This window comes from Xenopus laevis, chromosome 4L (genome assembly GCF_017654675.1).
Source record: "Xenopus laevis strain J_2021 chromosome 4L, Xenopus_laevis_v10.1, whole genome shotgun sequence".
NCBI lineage: Eukaryota > Metazoa > Chordata > Amphibia > Anura > Pipidae > Xenopus > Xenopus laevis.
This window is the reverse complement of record NC_054377.1, coordinates 127705290-127727891: the sequence shown is the minus strand read 5'-3', so window position 1 is coordinate 127727891 and position 22602 is coordinate 127705290. Positions and strand designations below refer to the sequence as shown.

The 22602-nt window shown below is 37.7% G+C and overlaps 3 non-coding genes across 3 annotated transcripts; all 3 read left to right on the top strand.

Annotated features, from left to right (window-relative positions):
• Positions 1-12864: 12864 nt before the first annotated feature.
• On the top strand, positions 12865-12937 carry trnar-ccg. Its single transcript has one exon. It is a non-coding gene; the product is annotated as a tRNA-Arg (tRNA).
• Positions 12938-14880: 1943 nt separating this feature from the next.
• Positions 14881-14953, top strand: trnaq-cug. Its single transcript has one exon. It is a non-coding gene; the product is annotated as a tRNA-Gln (tRNA).
• Positions 14954-15569: 616 nt separating this feature from the next.
• Positions 15570-15642, top strand: trnar-ccg. The gene has a single exon. It is a non-coding gene; the product is annotated as a tRNA-Arg (tRNA).
• Positions 15643-22602: the final 6960 nt, after the last annotated feature.

The following is a 22602-nucleotide window of genomic DNA, read 5'->3' as shown; positions in this document are numbered from 1 at the left end:
GACAAGGCCACTGTCAGTGTCAATCGTGTTGAATTCTATTCTAAGCCTTTACTGGTACACTCTCTTAAATAACAATTAACCCTTTGAAATCCAGGGCCCTGAATTCCCTTTGCATGAAAGATACTGGGAACTGGGATTATAGAGCAGTGCCTCCACCTAGTGGGTACTGAGAACTTTTACCTCAGGGGAATTCTACTAGGAAAATAAACCACACAGTTTTCAGTAACTAAATATAACTTTATATTAAACTGAATGCAATAATTGTAACTATAAATCACACAATATAACTCTGCTTTGAGGACCCTGTGTGGACTATATAACCTTTTGCGCAGTCTTTTAATGCCACAGTCCCACACTCCACTCCGGGTGGACCAATGCAAATTATCACAGTTCAGTTCCTGGTAATTTGTCTCCTTCCCCAGGTGCTCTTATGTCCCCAGATAGCACTACCTGCCCCAAGGTACCGTTACCTTTGGATTTAGTAGCCACTCCCACGTGGCAGGTGCACAAGCAAGACCTGTCCTTACCTTGAGAAATCACACGTGGCAAAAGTATCCGCACACAGGAGACAGAAACCGTGCACCCTAAATGTCTGAAGCTCAAATGCTTACTCAAAGCAGAGCACACAGCAGCCCTTTCCAAGCTCTCCCTGGTCAGTCTATCCAAGCAGCCCTGGCACCCTCTCTAAATGAGTCTGTCTAAGCAACTGACAAGTATGTTGTCATGGAAGTAGCCCTTCTCCTGAAATCACCCTCACTCAATCACAAACACACATTTTAAATACAGTATTCATATCTCTACACAAACCCATGTAATCAGCAGATTGAAAGGTCTACTTCGTTTTTGGCCTAAATAAAGAACCCAAATAATATCTCACTTAAGTGGATAGGTCACCTTAAAACCATAATAATATATACCGTGACAGCTAGACCAGTAAGGGGACCTGTGTCAGTGTCTAAGGCCGCTGTCCACAGTCTTTTAGGGTAAACAAAGCTGTCACAGAAGTCACTCTCTTAAAGGACAAGGAAAGTCTAAAATAGAATAAGGCTAGAAATGTTGTATTTTGTATACTAAATATAAACATGAACTTACTGCACCACAAGCCTAATCAAACAAATGATTTATGCTTTCAAATTTGGCTACAGGGGGTCACCATCTTGTAACTTTGTTAAACATCTTTGCAAGACTAAGACTGTGCACATGCTCAGTGTGGTCGGGGCTGCTTAGGGATCGTCATAAACAAAGCTGCTTGAGTTCTGCATGGCTGGGAAGTAAGGTGGGGGCTCCCCTGCTGTTCAAAAGTATGATTATCTAGTATAGGTAAATCTAAAAACAACTGGACTTGCTGAGTAATCTGAGTAAGCAGCTTTGTTTATGACGATCTCTAAGCAGCCCAGACCACACTGAGCATGTGCACAGTCTTAGTCTTGCAAAGATGTTTAACAAAGTTACAAGATGCATACCTCCCAACTGTCCCTTTTTCGGAGGGACAGTCCCTCTTTTGACAGCTCAACCCGCAGTCCCTCATTTGTACTGGAAAGTCCCTCTTTTCTCTGCACTAAACAGCCAGAAAAAGAAACAAAGTTTCTCACTTAATTGGCTTTTAGCAGAGTGCCCAGAACAGCTAACAGGTACAAATAAGATACTTTGTAACAATTTTGAGACACAAAAACACAGTTTAGATAAGGAGAAATATTTTAAAACTTTCATAACCTGCCAAATTTTGTAAAACGAAGATGGTAATTAGGGGGTGTGGCCACAGAAAGGGGTGTGGTCAAAAAATTGCTGCGCTACGTGCGGAAAAAAAATTTTTGTCCCTCTTTTTACTTCCAAAATGTTGGGAGGTATGAAGATGGTGACCCCCTGTAGCCAACTTTGAAAGTATAAATTATTTGTTTGATTAGTCTTGTGGTGCAGTAAGTTCATGTTTATATTTAGTATAGAAAATACAGCATTTCTAGCCTTATTCTATTTTAGACTTTCCTTGTCGACAGGGTGTCAGCTATATTTACCTCTGGAGCTTTCTCCATTTCAACAGGAGACTGGGATGCCATTAACACCTCTCTGTCCTTCCATGACTTTAGCAGGTTGTCGTGGTATAACTTCTTCATTCTACCTGGTTGCTGTATTTTATTCTCTCCAACTCTCTTGATTACTTCAAAGGGGCCATGCCGAGTTGCTAGACATAGGCATAAGGGCCTCAATCCTATCTTGCATCTGAGCCACATGCTCTATCACGTTATGGAAAGGGGTAGTTTCATGCTCCCAGGTTTCCATGGCTATGTCCAGCAAATTTCTGGGGTACCGACTAGTGATGGGCGAATTTATTCGCCAGGCGCGAATTCGCGTTGAATTTGCGCGATCCGCTGCCAGTGAATAAATTCGCAAAACGCCCGCGAAAATTTGCGGCAAAAATTCGCCGGCAGCAAAAAAAAATTTTCCAAAAAATGTACGCCGGCGTCAAAAACGGGCGCCGGCGTCAAAAAATGGCCGCCGGCATCATAAACGAGACGCCGGCGCCGTTTCGCGAATTTTTCGCGAAGTGAAACGGCGCAAATTTGCCCATCACTAGTACCGACCATACAATAATTCAAATGGGGAAAATCCTGTTGAGGATTGGGGAACTTCCCTAATTTAAGATGCTTTATTTGCAACCATTTGCATGACTTTTTAATGACTCTAGACATAAATGGCGTCGCTTGGTTGGTTACCATTTCCTTTGGGATACCAAACATTAACATTAGTTATTTTGCAATAGTCTTTGCTGTCTATCTATTGTGTAAGGGGGATAGCCTCAGTGTAACATGTGGCATAGTACCCAACAACTAGAATATATAGGTGTCCTCTAGCAGACTTTATAAGTGGGTTAACCAGGTCCACGCCCATCCTATCAAATAGAATATAAATTAATGGTATAGGTACCAGTGGGCTACTATAAACTTTTCAGGGGGCAGTACACAGGGCATGAGGAACAATAGTTGCTAAAGGCAACAAATACACCCTGCCAGTAAAATCTCCTTAGAACCTGTTCCCTTGTTTTCTTCAACCCTAAATGTCCTTCTAACACGTGACTATGCACCAGCCTAAGCAAAGTATTATGGGAGACCTGGGCAACCAGCAACTGTTTATGTATGTCATTATTTCCCTTTTCTTCATGATATAGGAGGTCATTAGACACTTCAAAATAAGTTGTGAAAGTGAGCAGTCTGGGTTATTTACAACACCATTTGTCACATGAACATTATGCCTCGGTTCCACCAAATGGGATCCTCCCACTGAGAACTCTTAAAATTAATGGGGCCAACTTCTAAGTCAGCTAATTCCTTATTTTGCTCATCAGAATTATGGGGCTCAGTATAACTACTTGTGTTATCCCCTACCAAAGCATGGAGAGTGGTTGGAGTCTCATCACATGGTACTCCATCACATTGTATGCCTGCAAAGGGAAATAAATACTCAAGGTCATTTGTATCCCTTAAAGGGGAAGGAAACCTAGTCGGCGCAAACCCCCCACCCCCCCCTCCCGTTTGTTGCCCACCCTCCCTCCTCCCCCCTGGCCTAACCGTACCGCTGGGCAAATGCCCCTAACTTGTTACTTACCCTTCTGCGCAGGACCAGTCCAGGGAGTTCACAGACGACATCTTCTTCCACGCGATCTTCTTCCTGCTGTGAACGGCGTTTTGGCGCATGCGCAGTAGGATAATTTCGCCGGTACGATCTACTGCGCATGCGCGTGACTTTTGGCGCATGCGTAGTAGATCCGTACCGGCGAAATGATCCTACTGCGCATGCGCCAAAACGCCGTTCACAGCAGGAAGAAGATCGCGTGGAAGAAGATGTCGTCTGTGAACTCCCTGGACTGGTCCTGCGCAGAAGGGTAAGTAACAAGTTAGGGGCATTTGCCCAGTGGGACAGGTAGGCCAGGGGGGAGGAGGGAGTGTGGGCAACAAACGGGAGAGGGGGTGGGGGGTTTGTGCCGACTAGGTTTCCTTCCCCTTTAAGGGTTCTTGCAAATTACTATTAACAAAAGCACATACAGTAAATCAAGAAAATGAGGGAAATCTCTTTCCAAAACCACTTCAAGTGCAAGCCAGTGAAATGTTCCAACTTTGTACTCAATAGACCCACATGGGATTAACAGGGTGACTAGTGCAGTAGGATAATCCTGTCTATCTCCATAAACACAGACAACTCCCACTCTTTTTGTCTGATCAAATTTACACTTGGGTACAAGGGAGCGGTTTACTAACTAACTTGTGTGCTTCTCAGTATATATTGTGCACTAGCACCAGGACCAAGTCGGGTCAACGGAAAGCCTGAACCACAAGTGCAGTTTGTTTTAATTAACGGGTGTGCGGTGGATCAACTGCCTACAACAAGGAAATAAGACATTTGTTCTATTATAAAGGGATTTCATTAGGCAACTCTTAATGAGACCCATATGAATTTCCCTTTGATATAATGGTTATTTTGAATCAACTTCTTCAAATAACGCTAATTGCTGTTTCAACACACAACAGATATTCAAAACACCTTTATAAATAGGAAAATTAGCACTTTAATTATTATTTATAGAGAATACTGTAGGCTGCCTATCATTAGAAAATGCATATTTTCATTACTGCCACTATATAATGATGTTGTAAAAAAATTTAATAATAATAATAAATCCAAAATATGGGTTAAAATATCCTCCACTGTTTTCATTGTTGTAGCTGGTTTATTTGTCTTGATCTCTCAGGACAAGTTCATTACATCGTAGCAACTTTTTTTTACTATAAGGGCCTCATTTTCTGCTATTGGGCACAGTATCAAGTACAAAAGCTTTCCCCTTAAACATTGCTCCAGTGGAATTTGTGAAATTAGCTAAGAAGTCTGATTCCCATGATGTTTATAATAACGTTGATGCAAATTGTGTACCGTTTAAAAAAAGGATGAACAGAGATACTGGAAGTTTAAGAAAAAATGCTACATTATGTAAAAAAACAAAGAGGATTGTTCTGTTTTTGTTGCATTTTACATATAGTGCCCTTAGTAATAAGGTCCAAAATCTGGAAATGAAACATTTGAGTGCATGTTAGAATTTTACCAACTCTACATAGAGCAGAATGGCCTAATACTGGGTCTAAAGGGCATCAGTCCTTAACGCTGGGGATTGTGGACTCAAGTCCCCATTGGGAGATAGGCTTTTAAATTAATTGTGAACATTAGTCCAATCAACAGCCAGCCATTTAGAGTACACGGCAATAAAATTATATAATTAGTAAATCTCGAATATCAGAGTCCGGAAAACGCAATTTGAAAATAACAGTGATTGCGGGGTTTTTTGTTGTCTCTGAAAAATACAATCTTGAATTTTGAGTAACCAGTCCTTTACTGCATGTATGCTGAGAGGGGCATTTTTACACTTCCCTTATTACGATTGGTATCCCAAACCTAGACCAAACCCCTAGGTCCTGGTCACGGCTCAGTCTTCTGACTGTAGCAGCCACCTTTGGCTTCGGGAAGAGCCCACCGCTACTCGGGTGCCGTCATGTCTTAATATGAGTGGACCCAGGGAAGAGTTCTAGGCAAGCAAGGAAACCGCACGTTAACCTTACTGGGAGAACAAAGAATGTAGTCGGGGTCACAGTCTGGGTCAATACACCAGATGTAGCTGAGCATAACTATAACAGTAGGCGGTAGCATAATCGGGGTCACAAGCCAAGTCAGTTACCAAACGGGCAACGCAGTACCAAACAGTAATCAGTATCGTAATCAGGTCACAGGCCGGGTCAAAATACCAGATGGTTTTCAGGATCCAAGAGAATGGTCAGAATTCAGGCAGGGGTCAAAGGCAGGTAACAATCAGGACTTGGTCAAAACAGGCAGTGTCAAACACTAATAGAAACACAAAGAATCACACCCAGGAACTAATAAATAGACCTTTACATTGGGCAAAGAAAACTAAACAGATATTTAAATTTTGTGGCGCCGATGACGACACGTTCGGCAGTTTCCAGATAAATCCGGAAACAGCCAAGAGGCATGAACCGGGAATATGCTCATTCAAGAAGATGGCACCAACAAAGACGGACGCGGCGAGCGTCCCTGTCGCACCCTGACTAGACCACCAGGGTGAGTCCTCAGACCCCTAGAATAACTTAAAATACTAGGTGAGGGTAAAAAAAGACACATGTCCATCAAGTTCATCCTTTTTGTCCAAGTGAAACCTGCCTAACTGCTAATTGATTTAAAAATACACAAAATTTAGAAAATCTAAACATCATAAATTATACAAATAAGCTGTCAAGCAGATTGGTTTGTTGTTAGAAAGGCTCACAAGCAAGCTGGTATAATTTTGCAGTTCATCTTACTAAGAATTGTCATTAGTCTACATAGGACCTCTTTCTAATGCAGCATTTACCATTATGTCCATATAATATAATTTTCTCAGCAGTTTTGCGAAGACATTTGCAGTCTGCGAAGTGTGGAAATTCACCCATCCCTATTCTCCACTCCATACATGTGAGGACTGCTATTTAATGCAGATCCAACTTGCCTCTGAGGGGACAATGCCTTCCTGATTCCTTCCTTCTGACCAGTCCCATTTCAGTAACTATTTTATTTGCTAAAAAAGCATCCAACCCTGTTTTGCAACCATCTAATGCAGTAATCCACAGCCAGTAGCTCGTGAGCAACATGTTGCTCACCAAATCATGGGATTTTACTGCCAGTAGCCTCAAAGAAGGTGCTTATTTTTGAATTCCAGGCTTGGAGGCAAGTTTTGGTTTCATAAAACCAGATGTACTGCCAAACAAAGACTCCTGTATCTGCCAGGCTACCATATAGCCAATCACAACCCTTATTTGGCATCCCCAGGGACTTTTTGCATGCTTGTGTTGCCCCCCAACTCTTTTAAAATACGAATATAGCTCAAAAAAGCTTGAGTACCCCTGATCTATCTAATCTGTCAGTACAACTGCTTTGAGAATTCTGCAATTTCACAGCTCTTGTTGTAAAATGGAAATTCTTTTCTTCTAAACCGAATGGATGCTCTCATGTCACTTACTGGTGAATAAAGCCCCCGAAAGTTTATTTATATATTCCTACACACCTATTGACAAACACAATAACTAATTTACACACCCATACATACACTCACACAGACATTTACACATCCATACAAGACAGCTGTATGATACCATGTTCTAAAGTGTTGCTCGTTGTTTAATATGCAGTGGCCTAATGGATAAGGCATCAGCCTCTAGGGTTGGTGATTGTGGATACAAGTCCCACTGGGGTGTGTATTTTCGACAAAATTACGTGCTTGCAAAACATCTAGCAATTATACTAACCAGCAATTAAAAGTCACTGAATGTTTTATTACACTGGAGATTATAGCTGTAGAGATTTAAAGGGGTTGTTCACCTTAAATTAACGTTTAGTATGAAGTAAAGAGTGATATTCTGAGACAATTTGCTACTGGTTTTCATTTTTCATTATTTGTGGTTTTTGGTTTATTTAGCTTTCAGCAGCTCTCCAGTTTTCAATTTCAGCAATCGGGTTGCTAGGGCCAAAATTACCCTAGCAACCATGCATAATTTGAATGAGAGACTGGAATATATATAGGAGAGGCCTGAATAGAAGGATAAGTAATAAAAAGCAGCAATAACAATGCATTTGTAGCCTTACAGAGCATTTGTTTTTAAATGGGATCAGTGACGCCTGTTTCAAAGCTGGACAGATTCAGCAAAAGCAGGCAGGCACGCTTTACTTCCCAGCCATGTAGAACTCAAGCAGCCCAGACCACACTGAGCATGTGCACTGTCTTAGTCTTGCAAAGATGTTTAACAAAGTTACAAGATGGTGACCCACCCCTTTAAGTGAGCACTGGGCATCCAAATATTTCATAATAACTACTCCAATGGGCATAATGACTTATACAAATTGTAATTGATACCATTTTGTATTTTTAGTAACAACTTGGATTGTTTGCCAAGGACCCTCTGTGCGAATGACTTTTGTGGCAGTCTGCACAGCTGTTATGGCAGAACCCCTCTTATCTGAAATTGAAATGTTCATATTATGATTAGCAAATTACATGTAGTCAATTATGTCCATGACTTTGGAGACTGATAATGTAGTAGATCTCCACTGTGCAGCAATATGAATCCTTGTGACCATACATATATGTTGTTTCAATCTTTGCACTGGGTTATTCATCCCTTCAAGCTTGCCCCTTAATAAAATATATTTTTGGCATCGGGAAATAATTGTATAAAATAATTTTGACATTTTGAACCACTGGACAGGTCTACCATATGTGCTACATGATTCTATGGTGGGACAGTTCCTGAAACAAAGGAGAAGGAGGAGGTGCATATTGACGTTCTGATACATAGTACACCCTGTGAAACAGTTTGAGTGAGGTTTCCTTGATGGAAACATTGTAGCTTCCTTTAGAGGCTGTTTGATAACATTTGATTCTTCTTTCTGGGGAAAGTGTAGATCCCAAGTTTTTCTCGCAGTCCTCCATATTCTTCTCAGGTGTTGTTGAACCAGATGGTCATCTATCATGTACAGTGTCTTTCTGCCCATTGGAGAGGCGTTAAATACGATTTCCACTGGAGTTTGAGTCAATGTTTCCTTGCCCCACAGGTATGGTACAAAGTGAGCTAGTTGATCTGCACAGTAATGTTTGGTGGGGGGAATTCAAATTTTGGTTAGAGTTGTGTTAACTGTAATGGTTTGGACCCCTCTGTGTAATTGATAGACATATATACGTCTTTTGGTGGTGCTCCACCATCTAAAAGACTTAATTGATTAACCTGGTGTGAAATGTTGGTTCCTAAATAATGGGATCATTCCAGATGGTTTCTATGCAAGACGGTATTTCGTAGGGTAGTCCAAAGTTGTAAAATGTAGTATGCCAGGTTGCCAGCTGTGAGGTGGATTTGCATATATTAAAGTCTTAAGTTGGATTCCATAGGAGGCTAGGTAAAGATGTAGAGCCTAGCAAATCATATTCTATATCCATCCAAATTGCATATTTTCTGTCATGTATCTTTGGGATTTGTGCAAATCTTTCCAAGTGCTGCAAGTGTGGGACTCCCATTCCGCGATCTGTTTTATGCAGGAAAATTATTTTTAGGATAATTCTTGGTCTTTTGTCATCCAAGATAACGGACATGATTGTAGTTCTTGTTAAGGTTTAGCAATGGGTAAGACTCTAAAATAGTACAACAGTCTAGGTAATGTTAACATTTTCACACAGTTGATCCTGCCTATCTAAGAGATATGTTGTGTTCTACAATCTAGTAATTCACTTTTGTTTTGGTTGAGTCTAAGACCCATTACTGTAGTTAATTGTTGTACCAAATTAACCATCAGTGAATAAAGAAACTTGTGTTTCCCTGCTATGGACAGACCTCTAATGCTTTGGTTCTGCCTTATCACTATAGCCAGTGGTTACATTGCAAGTATGAATAGAGCTGGGGAAAGGGGGCACCCTTGTCTTGTGCCTTTTTGAATTTTTAAAACCATTGATTTTAGATGAGGGTAGCTGTAGGGTAGCTATTGGGGTTGTATAACAAGTTGTATAATATGTTATTATACCCAGAAATGGCCCTGTTATCCCTATTGCCAGTTAAGGGAATTAGATGCCTTTTCTATGTCTAAAGCTAGTATTCTCAACTGTGTGTTAGTACAGTTAGCAAAGTGAACTACAGTATATTGAGGACTTTTCTAATGTTATCTAATGAAAGGTACTGCATATTGGCACTTCATAAATGCTGTGAAGATTGAATTTTGAACACAGCAGCATCATGGGACAGGGTTCACATGAGCTCAAAATACTGCACTTGAGTTTTGGTCTATTGCTGGATGCAGTAACATAGACTAAATGCACAATTTGTGATTTTGTATATTTTTGTAGCTGTATATTACTACTTTCTACAGTTATTTTTACTTCAACTATTTGCCCAGTGGCCTAATGGATAAGGCATCAACCTCCAAAGCTGGTGGTTGTTGGTTCAAGTCCCACCTGGGACCAAGTGAGGTAATTGCAGCAAATCATCAGGGTAGCAATTATAACGAATAACAATTCAAAGTTACACAGTAACTACTCCTAGGAGCCAAATGGCTTATACGAGTCAATGTAGTTATAATTCACAGAATTTTTGATTTTTTCTAGAACTCTCCATGCTTATGACTTTAGTTACAATCTGCACATCTGGTTAACAGAAACCTTCTTAACTGAAATATAAATTCTCACATTTTGATTAACAAATTGCACACCCCACTTGCAAATGACCATGACTTAGTGGCCTAATGAGGATTATGTGTTTAATTCCCACCTGGGTCGCAGGTTGCAAATCAATGAAATTAGGTACTTGCAACAAATCATCCAACATATTAAACAGCAATTATAGTGAATAGCAATTAATAGTTGCTGAATTAATTATGACCCTGGGGAATATAGCTATATATGTTTTTATGTATGGGCACTCCTGCTATATCTGTACAAACTCAAACAAAATGATTTGCTGTTTACCAGAACACCACACACATAATAAAAGTCAATTCCCAGGTTTATTTAAATATTCACAAGAGTTTTTCAAGGTAATTAGTGTTAAACTGCAAAGTAAAGGATTTCTAAGCGGAACTCTGAGTAAGAGACCCTTTATAGATATAAAAAGTATTTTATGCCACTAAGTTCAAAGTTCAGGAAATTCACATTGTAAAAGCTGGTATTGTGCAATTGTTTTTATTTTCCTGATAATTGTAAGAGAAATGCTGTACATAACTGGTTTGTATAGTGAATTTTATAGTAAAGTCTGTACAGTACTGTTAATTATTCACCCTAAAACTATCTTGTAAATATTTAAATAAACCTGGGAATTTACTTTTATTATAAGTGTGTGGTGTTCCGATAAAGGAAAGATAACCTGGTAAACAACACATCTGAAAACATTATAGATTGATAATGGTGGATCTTTTTTCCCATAGAAAAGATCAATGAACCAGAGGTCACTCGTTTAGACTTGAGAAAATTAACTTTCATTCAAGCAGTGTAGGTGGTTCTTCACGTTCACGGTGAAGACAGTGAGGTTGTGGAATGCACTGCTGGATGATGTTGTGATGGCTGATTCTGTTTTTGCAGTAAGTGTGGCTCAGATAATTTCTTGAACAAGCATAATATCCAAGGCAATTGTGATCTTAAAGAAGAAGGAAAGGCAGCCATATGAAGCATCTCCCATATATTAGTTTAGGTTCTCCTTACTGAACCGCTAAACTCTGCACATAGCAGTAGAGGAATGGGAGGAAAAAAAGTTTCAAAGACAGCTGTGGGGAGAAATGCGCATGTTCTCTTTGTTCCTTTTTCAATACATTTAATTATCTTTTATGACTTGGAGGCTTGTTTCTTTTGTTTTCAGTATTGTGATGAAGATTTGCTTTGAAAATTGGGTTTCTGAGCATCACAATTTTATAAATTTATAATGAAAGTCTAGCATAAAATCACATTCAGGACGGACAAAAATCAAATAAAAAATCCACCACTATTTTGCAAATGCAAAAACTATGCACAAGGCTACATAGTCTATATATTTGTAGCAACATTATATTCCAATGCCTAAGTGTATTTTCCCACGTCCTTATAGAAGACTCATTTACACGTCTATAGATGAACACAAAGGCTCAGTAACACACTCATAGGGCTCATTAAAACAGTCAATAACTTAAACAAACACTGATTTACACATCTGTGCTAGCATACAGCCACCGAAACACACATATAGAATGACTTGATCGGGGCACTTCTTTGCTTACCCCATGGTTTATTCTTTGTGGAGCCTTGCAGAAGTTATAATAGAGAACAAATATGGGGTGAAGCATGAAAGCCAACTCTACAGGGACAGTCTCATTCTAGTCCTCAAAGTATCTGCCTTTCTGGAGGAGGAGGTTATTACAATATCCAGTAGTCTTTCAATTTTTACAGCATAGCGTTGAAAATTTGCTGACAACTGCCAATAAAATATTTGCAGATATTAAATGCTTTAAAATCAAATATAGATACTTATTATTTTGTGAACAAAAGAAGACAAAAGTAAGTTGTGTCTGTTATATGCATATCATCTCACAGTCTCAATGCAGAACACCTATGGAGCAAAGGAGCATCTGGACTCTGATTAAGACAGGAATGTAAATAAAATGCTTTCTTGTCCCTTTGCACATTGTACTTTGTGCCAGATGAACTACCAACAGCACAACAAGCACAAGGCACTAGGGTAGGACCAAGGAGCTAAGGGCATGGCAACTTAACAACACTTAATACCTCCAATGTAGTTCAGAGTCAAAGTATTCATTTTATTAGCAATATTATTGTCTCTTTGGTAGCATTGTTGCCATATATCAATATCAAAGGGTTTTCATTTATCCAGAATATTCAACTGAATATCCTCCTCCTTAGTTTGTATTCTGAGTGATGGGACTGTTTATGCTCATGTCTAAGGGTAAGGGCACATGGGGAGATTCGGGGAGATTTGTTGCGAGTGCCATTCTGCTGGCGATTTCTCATTGAACCCGGCGGGAAGGTAGGGGAAGGCAGATCCAGGAGATTGTCGCCCAGAAGAAGAGGTGATTAGTCACCAGGTGACTAAATCTCCCCGAATGATGTGCCCTTACCCTAAGGCAAATACATTATGATGTAGTTTCATTAGATAATATTTGTTTATTTGTGCATTGTGGGAATGTGTTGCTTGAGCATTACAATAGCAAGGTATTTACTTGTTTTCAGAAGATAGGTCTAAGTATCTTCCACCATCTTCATAGTTAAACATTTGGGTTTTGTCTAGACCCTATGCTAACTCTATGAGAGACGAAGGCCCAGTGGCCTAATGGATAAGGCATCAGCCTCCGGAGCTGGGGATTGTGGGTTCAAGTCCCATCTAGGTCGTTCATTTTACATTAGTTTACTTAATGATGCATGGTCTGTAAACATATGGACAAGTGGCCATTTATGTTGTAATGAAATGTTACAAATGTATTATTCAAATATCTATCTACAAAATATACATGCATATATCCTGCTAGCACATTGAGAATTGTTGTAATTTGCACAATTTAATATCATTAACCCACAAAGTTTAGGTGCTTTTTGGATTAATGTTTTCTTTAAGTCAAGTTGTTTTATGATAATTAAGGCAGTTATTGATTTTAAGCAATACTATGCCTTCGTTGTTGGATCTACTTACATTATAATTCATCCATATTAAAGCAAGTTTAGGTATCCAGAATATTACTTTAAATATCCTCAACTATGTTCACTGTAATAGCAGGGCTGGTTGCCTAGAACCCTTGGGGAAAATGCATTCTTTTGCACAATTTTCGCCACATAATCTTACTTTTTATTAAAAAGTGTCATATTTCTAGGACAAAAGCAAGTAGTCTTTTGTTAATGAATAAGGTGTCAGCCCTAAAAGTCTAGTGACTCTAGGCTCAAATTCCACCTAGGGATTCAGCCATGATTTTTATGGTTTACTTTTTATTTTTAAATTACACTGTTTACATTGCAAATAATTCACTGTACCATTTCAAATTTTATTTATTTTTTAGCTGTTATATTGGTGTGGAGGAAACCATTTCAGTGAATTGTGCCTGATTCTGAACTTTGAGAAGGAGCCTCACTTCAGGATGGAACTGCTTTGAGACAGCCATTGTTTCTTCCCTTCTCACTGTATTTCACCATGACCCAAGTCTGCTCCCTAGCCCCACCTAGTGTTAGACATGTTCTGTTGATAGGCTGTTGGGGGGGAAGGGAGGGGGGGATTTCACTCCAACTTGCAGTGTAGCAGTAAAGTGACTCAAGTTTATCAGAGCACAAGTAAAATGCTTTGGGGCACCTTGGAAATGGAAAACATGTCTATCCCCATGCCAACTTTCAGAATAAAATATAAATATTTTATATATTCAATGAGAGATGAAAGTATTCTAGTATTGTGACATATATCTCTAGCTTCTTCATAGTCTTTTAAAGCCTATATTTCAAGGAACATTAAGACAAAAAATGTAACATTAAATTGGATTGACCTGAAACCAGGCATTTTCTTACATGCATTTGGTAGCACAGTTTCTTAGAAAAGAATGTAAAAAGAAGGCGGCTCATCTAAAGAAACTGATCTGAATATCAGCTACTATCTTTATTTTAATAGCCAGGATGGTTCTAAGTAGTTGCATGTGCGGTTTGACCAGTGGCCTTCATGAATTCAAGTCCAACCTTCTCAGTATGGAGAGTAATGGTTTCTATAACTCAAGATGATTATGATAAAGCCAACTTATTTTTTGGCAAACACTACGCCATGATTATTGGTTCTATTCAACATCAAAAGGCATTTCATTTATCTCGAAGATGAATATCCTCCACTATTTACACTGTGATAGCTGGGCTATGTTGTGCATTGTGTTTAGTTTTGTTTATTTTGGTACATAAAGGCTTACTTTTTGTTAGAGCTAGCATATTTTCAGTTGTAAAAGAAAATAGCAACGCTGACTAACAGATAAGGTGTCCGCCATTGAGGTCTCGGTCTTCAAGGTTCAACGCCCATTTGTTGAAAGTGGACTGATTAATGCTGAATGTTATTCAGATGTTTTCACAGTACATGGAACTGCAAAGTTATAAATTATATGATTATAACTATAAATAACTGAGTTTACATACATGCCATTCAAATGATTTAATGCAAGTTCTCTAATTTCTTTTGAAAGAGTAAGTTTTGTCTCATCATAATAATAAGCTATTTTCCAAGTATCCAGTATCAACATTGTTAAAACTGGCGTTGTTATTCTAGAACTCAACGAGAATGCATTTTATTGATATGTGCACAACAGGAGCATTAAAATGGCCCTGTGGCCTAATGGATAAGGCATCAGCCTCTGGAGCTGGGGATTGTGGGTTCATGTCCCACCAGGGTTGCAGTATTTTAAAAAAACTACATTAATGGCAGAGAATAATACCACACTGTTGAAAATATTAGTGTTTGCACAACACTTTGTCCAAAACGTGGTACTAACACCTTATTATTTGTAGCAATTATCTTTAAAGGTAGAAACAGTGCACTGACAAGCAGTCTCCTTCTATTCTTAGAGCTGGTTCGTTAACAATGGTATTTAAAAAGATGTGTTTTGCTTGATACTTTGAATGTTTTTCCAATGTGTTTTTCCAAATGTGTGTTTGAGTAAAACTGCCTTTTCCATCTTTCCAATTTTTCCAACTTACATTATAAATATTGGGACTGGTTAATGGTGAATGATCTTCAGATGTTTTCACAGTACGTGGAACTGCGAAGTTACAAACAACAAGATTATAAATAAAAATATAAATAATTGAATTTCCATACATGCCATTCAAATCATTTGATGCAAGTTCTTTAATTTCTTTTGAAAGAGTAAGTTGTGTATCATCATAATAAGAAGCTATTTTCCATGTATCCAGTATCAACATTGCTACAACTGGGGTTGTTTGTCTAGAACTCTGTGAATTTTGTCTAGAACTTATTTTATTGATAAGTGCACAACTGCTGCATAGAGATGGCCCTGTGGCCTAATGGATAAGGCATCAGCCTCCGGAGCTGGGGATTGTGGGTTCGAGTCCCACCAGGGTCGCAGCTTTTTGAAAAGCTACATTAATGATAGAGAATAATAACACATTGTTAAAAACATAAGTGTTTGCACCACATTTTGTCCAAAATGTGGTACTAACACCTCATCATTTGTAACAATTATCTTTAAAGGTAGAAACAGTGCACTGACAAGCAGTCTCCCTTAGAGTTTGTTCATTAACAATGGTATTTAAAAAGCTGTTTTTTGCTTGCTACTTTTTTTTTGTTTTTTCAATGTGTTTTTCCAAAAGTGTACAAGAGGGGGGTTGTGGGTGCACTCCTAAGGCCATATAAAAATATATATAAATACAATAATCCCCTGTCTAAAAAAAGAAAAACAGGGTTTTTTGTTACAAAGTTATGATCATAAAATTGGTAAGCCGCCATACCACGTTTCCAAATGTGTGTTTGGATAAAACTGTCCTTTCCATCTTTCCAGTTTTCCAACTTATATTATAAATATTGTGACATGTATTTGTTGGTTTTCACGTGAGGACAGGAAGTAGCAAGATAATTATAAATCACCCCCCCCCAGACTCCCACCTCATAATTCTTTATAAATCCTTATATATATATATATATATTGCATAACTTGAGATACTTACATTACTTTAATTTATATTACTATGACTAATCACAATTTAACAACATAGAAAAGAGTGGCCGAATGGATAAGACATCAGCCTCCGGCGCTGGGGATTGTGGGTTTGAAAAGCAGGACGAAAGAAAGGGATGGAGAGGAAACACTGAGGGGCACATTTACTAAGTTCGAGTGAAGGATTCGAAGTAAAAAAACTTCGAATTTCTACATTTTTTTTTGGGTACTTTGACCATCAAATAGGCTACTACGACCTTCGACTACAACTTCGATTCGAACGATTCAAACTAAAAATCGTTTGACTATTCGACCATTCGATAGTCGAAGTACTGTCTCTATAAAAAAAAATTTGACCCCCTACTTCGCCACTTTAAACCTACCGAGCTTCAATGTTAGCCTATGGGGACCTTCCCCATAAGGTTTCTAAGCTTTTTTTGATCAAAGGAAAATCCTTCGATCGATGGATTAAAATCCTTCGAATCGTTCCATCGAAGTATTTGCGGTAAATCCTTCAACTTCGATATTCAAAGTCAAAGGATTTTACTTTGAGGGTCGAATATCGAGGGTTAATTAACCCTCGATATTCGACCCTTAGTAAATGTGCCCCTGAGAGTAGACAAGTACAGGCTCTGTAACAAACAGAAAAATAGAAAATGATAGAGGCAATAAAAAAAAGGGAAATGTCCATAGTTTGCGCTTGTTGAGAGTAAAAAAATAAGGGGAAGAGGACAGCAATTGGGTGGGAAGAAAATGGAACAGCAGTAAAGAAACAGAAAAAAGAGACTTCAGAAATCAAGAGAAGGAAGGACATAAATATGGGTTATTTACTAGACCAGTGTTCCCCAACCAGTAGCTCGTGAAATACATGTTGCTCTCCAACCCCTTGGATGTTGCTCCCAGTGGCCTCAAAGCAGGTGATTATTTTTGAATTCCTGGCTTGGAGACTATATTTGGTTTCATAAAAACCAGATGTACTGCCAAACAGAGCCTCAATGTAGGTTCACAATCCACATAGGGGCTACCAAATGGCCAATCACAGCACTTATTTGGCACCCCAAGAACATTTTTCATGCTTGTGTTGCTCCCCAACTCCTTTTACTGCTGAATGTTGCTCACGAGTTCTAAAGGTTGGGGATCCCTGTACTAGACCTATATTTGAGTGCCAATATCAACTATGAATACACAGAAAAAGGTGCTACTGTTCCTAGCATTATTTGTTTTGGTACAGCAAAAATATATTAATATATATATATAATATTTTATAGATTTACATTGTTTCATATGTGATATCTGTGCGCATTTGGCCACCTTTACACACAAGTGACTACAAGGAAATTGGTCATGATATCTTGTACTTGTAATTTAGTACATGATACTCCCCAAAAAATTTTTAACCAGAAAAACTCAGGCACCAAGCATTCTGGAAAAAAAAGATCTCATACCTATACATATGCTTATTTCCAGCTATGACACTTTCTTCATGACGAGGTTCAATTATAATAATTATAAGACTTTCAAATGATAATTAATGAGGAAGCACTTGACATCCATCTTTCCCAGGGGGCCCCAGCTGGAATGTCACTTTTAATTATCATCGTTTGTAAGTTATCATGTCAGCGCTTTACACTATGATTATCTTATCCTGGAATTAAATTAATTGTAGTGGAAAAGTTGCAATTTTTGTTCAACCTCAGCTGGCCAATGGTCACATCATTTCAATTAAATGGCACTAAATTCCAGAGGGGCTAACACCAACATATATAAATGAATAACATGCACAAAGATTGTCAGAACCTTTGCACTTGTACCTCAGATCTATCCTGTCAGACCGGTAAGTTGCCTGCAGTGTAAAGTCATTATCTGCGAGGAAATGATTTACCAATAAACATTTGTAATTGCTGAACGTACCATGTAAATGAATGTAAAAATATTGCTTAGAATTCTGCTTTTTGCTCGTAGTTCCTCTTCATGCTTAATTTTGTGCGGCATTTTAATTGTGATCATCTGTTGGTATAAATGCTGTTTAGTAACATTAAACACATAAGGAGTAAATATTCATTTTAATTTTTTAATATCCACTAATTTTATCCATGAGAGTTAAACATTACGGGGGTCATTTATTACCATACCACACTGTGCAAAATTCAATTTTGGGTACAATTGCCATTTTGTTTTACCCAAAATACAGCATTTTCTCCCATGATTCCAGTATAATTGCAGTTGCAAGGGTAAAATATTCATGAGGCTTCTGGCCACGGGGGGAGTGCATGATAGAATTGTGGCTGATTCGTCAAAATTGACACAGTTGTACTTTCATATTAACGAGAATCAAACAAAATACTAATTCTGGAGTTTGTGTGTGCCAAAGCAGTCATGTAGTGATGGGTGAATTTATTCACCAGGCGCAAATACCCACAATTTGCCGCCGGCGAATACATTCGCGAAACCGCCGGCATCCAAAAATGAGACCCCGGTGCCGTTTCTCAAATTTTCCGCCATTTCGTGAAATTTGCGAATTTTTTGGCGAAGCGAAACGCCACAAATTCGCCCATCACTGGTCATTGACAATTGCCACAACTGCACTTAATTCAGAACAGAAGGTGCCAGAATGAACTATACAGAAGTGCAGGGTGTGCATCATTATGCACTTATCTTTAATGAATGCAATTTTTCATGCAGCTGAATGCGGCTATACAGGTCTGTGATCCGTTATCCAGAAACCTGTTATCCAGAAAGGGCATCTTTCATGGACTCCATTCTATCCAAAAAAAATTCTGTAATAAAAACACAGTACCTTGTACTTGATCCCAACTATGATATAAGTAATGCTTATTGGAAGCAAAACCAGTCTGTTGGGTTTAATTAATATTTAACTGATTTTTTTAGTAGACTTAAGGAATGAAGATCCAGATTATGGATTGATCTGTTATCTGGAAAACCCCAGATCCCGAGCATTCGGGATAATAGGTCCCATACCTGTACAACTGTGCATGCAATAAATGACCCTTTATTATACATGATTTTATTTTCCTATAGAGTTGATTTAATAAATTGAGGCTTATTTATATTGTCTAAAACATATTGAGAAGCCCAGTAAAATAAATGTGTTTATACAAAGAAAGCTGATTTCTAATGCAATTAATCAACATCACCTCTAGGTAACTTTTAATGTACATTCATATTTTAAAATGTATTTTTTTAGTGTCTGTATCACTTTAAATCAACTTCATAATTTTTTATAAAATGAACATTTCATCCATAACCGTTACTTCTCTTACTTTCCCCAAACAGGAAATGCTACTTTTTATTTTACGGTTTCTATTGATAATGACAAAAGCTTCCTACGCCTCTTCTCCTTGTCATTATTCTCCTTCTCCTCTCCCTGCCTATATCCACGAAGGGGAAGTCATCATTGGGGGACTGATTCCTGTACATGAGAAAACTGTAAAACAGACCATAACATTTAAACAGAGGCCACCGGAGAGGATCTGTGAAAAGTAAGTCTATAAAAAAAAAATACAGTCAAACCTTAATTTTGGGGGTTATTTACTAAAACTCAAATTTATCTCATATTTCCATTAAACCAAACTTGACCAAATTCCCATCCACGATTTTATCTTATTTAACAATAAAATAACTCGAAAAAGTTAGTCCAGGAAAAATTCAATAAAATTGAGAGAAAACCCTAATCGTACAAATTTTGAATATTATGCCAGAAACACTACATTTTTTTGGGTTTTCTCTCAAAAATCCTGCATGTTTTGGATTACTGGGCGAAACACAGTGCAGAACATGATATCTGCAAATTGTAAAAGGGACATCTCCCATTGATTAAAACATAACCTCAACAGGTGTTTGAAATGGTGGATTTTCAGATTCAGACTTTTTGCAGCTTTGGGGTTTTAATAAATCTCAAAACATTTGAGGTTTTTTTGCCCCCTAAAGTTTTTTTTTGCCCAAAAAACCTTGACCAGAAAAAAATAGAGTTTACTACATAACCCCCTTTATGTACCTTTATTTTATATTTTATGCACAGTCCCAATACATTCTAATGCATCTCAGTGACATTTCCCAGATTTTAAGTGGTTTTCCCACATTTTAGGTGGTAATTTTACTTAAAAACCAGTTTTCTCTGTGAATGTGACATTTCCTGAATTTTAAGAGTTTTTTGTAGTTTCCAGCATTTTTACAGAAAACCCCTGATTTTATATAACCCTATTTTACATTTTTCAAGATTTTAAAATGCTTTCAGTGAGCCTGAAAAACTGCAACTGGTTTAAAAAGTTTAAAGATGGTGATGCCTATATCTGTTATCAAAGCAGGTTTTAGTTGAGGGTCATTTTGAGATGAAAAGGTCATGTTTTAATCATAAATCTCAAAAAAACTAATTTGACACAATTTTCATACATCATGACAAACTGTTAATAAATGTGCCCATTAGAATCCACATTAAATTAGAAGAAGCTCATAGACACATGAAAAAAACCCATAAAATTATAAATAAATATCCAAATATGGAAAAGTATTCTTAACATAGCATGCCTTAAGACTGGATCTTCCATCAACTGTTGGGCCTCCATGATTGGCCAGCCCCACAGGTTGTAGGAATATACAATCAGCTAACATGTCATGTTAATATGAAATTTCACAATTCATTTTCATAGGCAAAAAATATCAAGGGGACAAATTATAAGATTTGTTGTGCTATTTGCTATGATTTGTGCTATGAAACTGTCTATAAATCAATTAAAATATTTAAATTAGTCCTGGTATCACACCTCCCTGTGTTGGTGATTTATGCAGGACAGCTCAGATACATTTTCATCCACACTGACAATTTTAATATAATTTACGTTTATATTCCCTCCTCTTTTCTAGGTTTTATACTGAAAAATATCAATATACTCTTGCTCAGTTGTTTGCCATTGGGGAAATAAACAGAAACCCACAATTAGCACCAAATGTGACGCTGGGTTTTGAGCTTTATGACTCATGCTATTCAGATGCAGCAGCTATTGACGGTGTCATGTCTTACCTATCTGGAAAGCAAAGGAAGGTTCCCAATTACAGCTGCAACACAGCCCCCCCTAAACTATCTGCAGTGGTTGGAGACTCCCCATCTTCTGGCTCGGTTGCTATTGCACGGATCCTTGGGCTTAGTTTGTTTCCTCAGGTATGAGAGAAATTATGAATTCACTGACTTCAGACTATGCTGGAATAAAGTGATCTATTCTCTGGGATAGGCATGTACTGTATGACTGAAATTAAAGGTTTGCTATGAAACAGTCAAAATGGTTGTTAGGCAGATAGATAGGCAGATAGATAGATAGATAGATAGATAGATAGATAGATAGATAGATAGATAGATAGATAGATAGATAGATAGATAGATGATAGATAGATAGATGATAGATAGATAGATAGATAGATGATAGATAGATGATAGATAGATAGATAGATAGATACTGTAGATAGATAGATAGATAGATAGATAGATAGATAGATAGATAGATAGATGATAGATAGATAGATGATAGATAGATAGATAGATAGATAGATAGATAGATAGATAGATAGATAGATAGATAGATAGATAGATAGATACTGTAGATAGATAGATACTGTAGATAGATAGATAGATGATAGATAGATAGATAAATAGATGATAGATAGATAGATAGATGATAGATAGATAGATAGATAGATAGATAGATAGATAGATAGATAGATAGATAGATAGATAGATAGATAGATGATAGATAGATAGATAGATGATAGATAGATAGATAGATGATAGATAGGTAGATGATAGATAGATAGATAGATAGATAGATAGATGATAGATAGATAGATAGATAGATGATAGATAGATGATAGATAGATAGATGATAGATAGATGATAGATAGATAGATAGATAGATAGATAGATAGATAGAAAGATAGATGATAGATAGATAGATGATAGATAGATAGGTAGATGATGGATGGATGGATAGATGATGGATGGATGTTTCACTACTTGTCCGAGCACTGGTGTGGGAAGTTCTCGGCACATAAACTCTTCCACTAATCCAATTACGATGGCACATTGTAACTCTTCCACAGCAGTAAATGAAGGGAGAATTTCACTGCATACAGTCAGGTTTCTTATAAAAACGATACACATTTTTTAATTAAAGTATATTGGAGATAGATTTCTTTTTCATTAAAGAAAGTAAAAATGGGATTTTATTTTTATGCCTTAACATGCCCTTTATATAGTTATATGCCCTTTATATAGTTCTATAGTTTGCCCTGCATAATATGTATGGGTTTAACAATATCACGATATAGCACCCCTATATTCTGCACAGTCATTTCTCAATA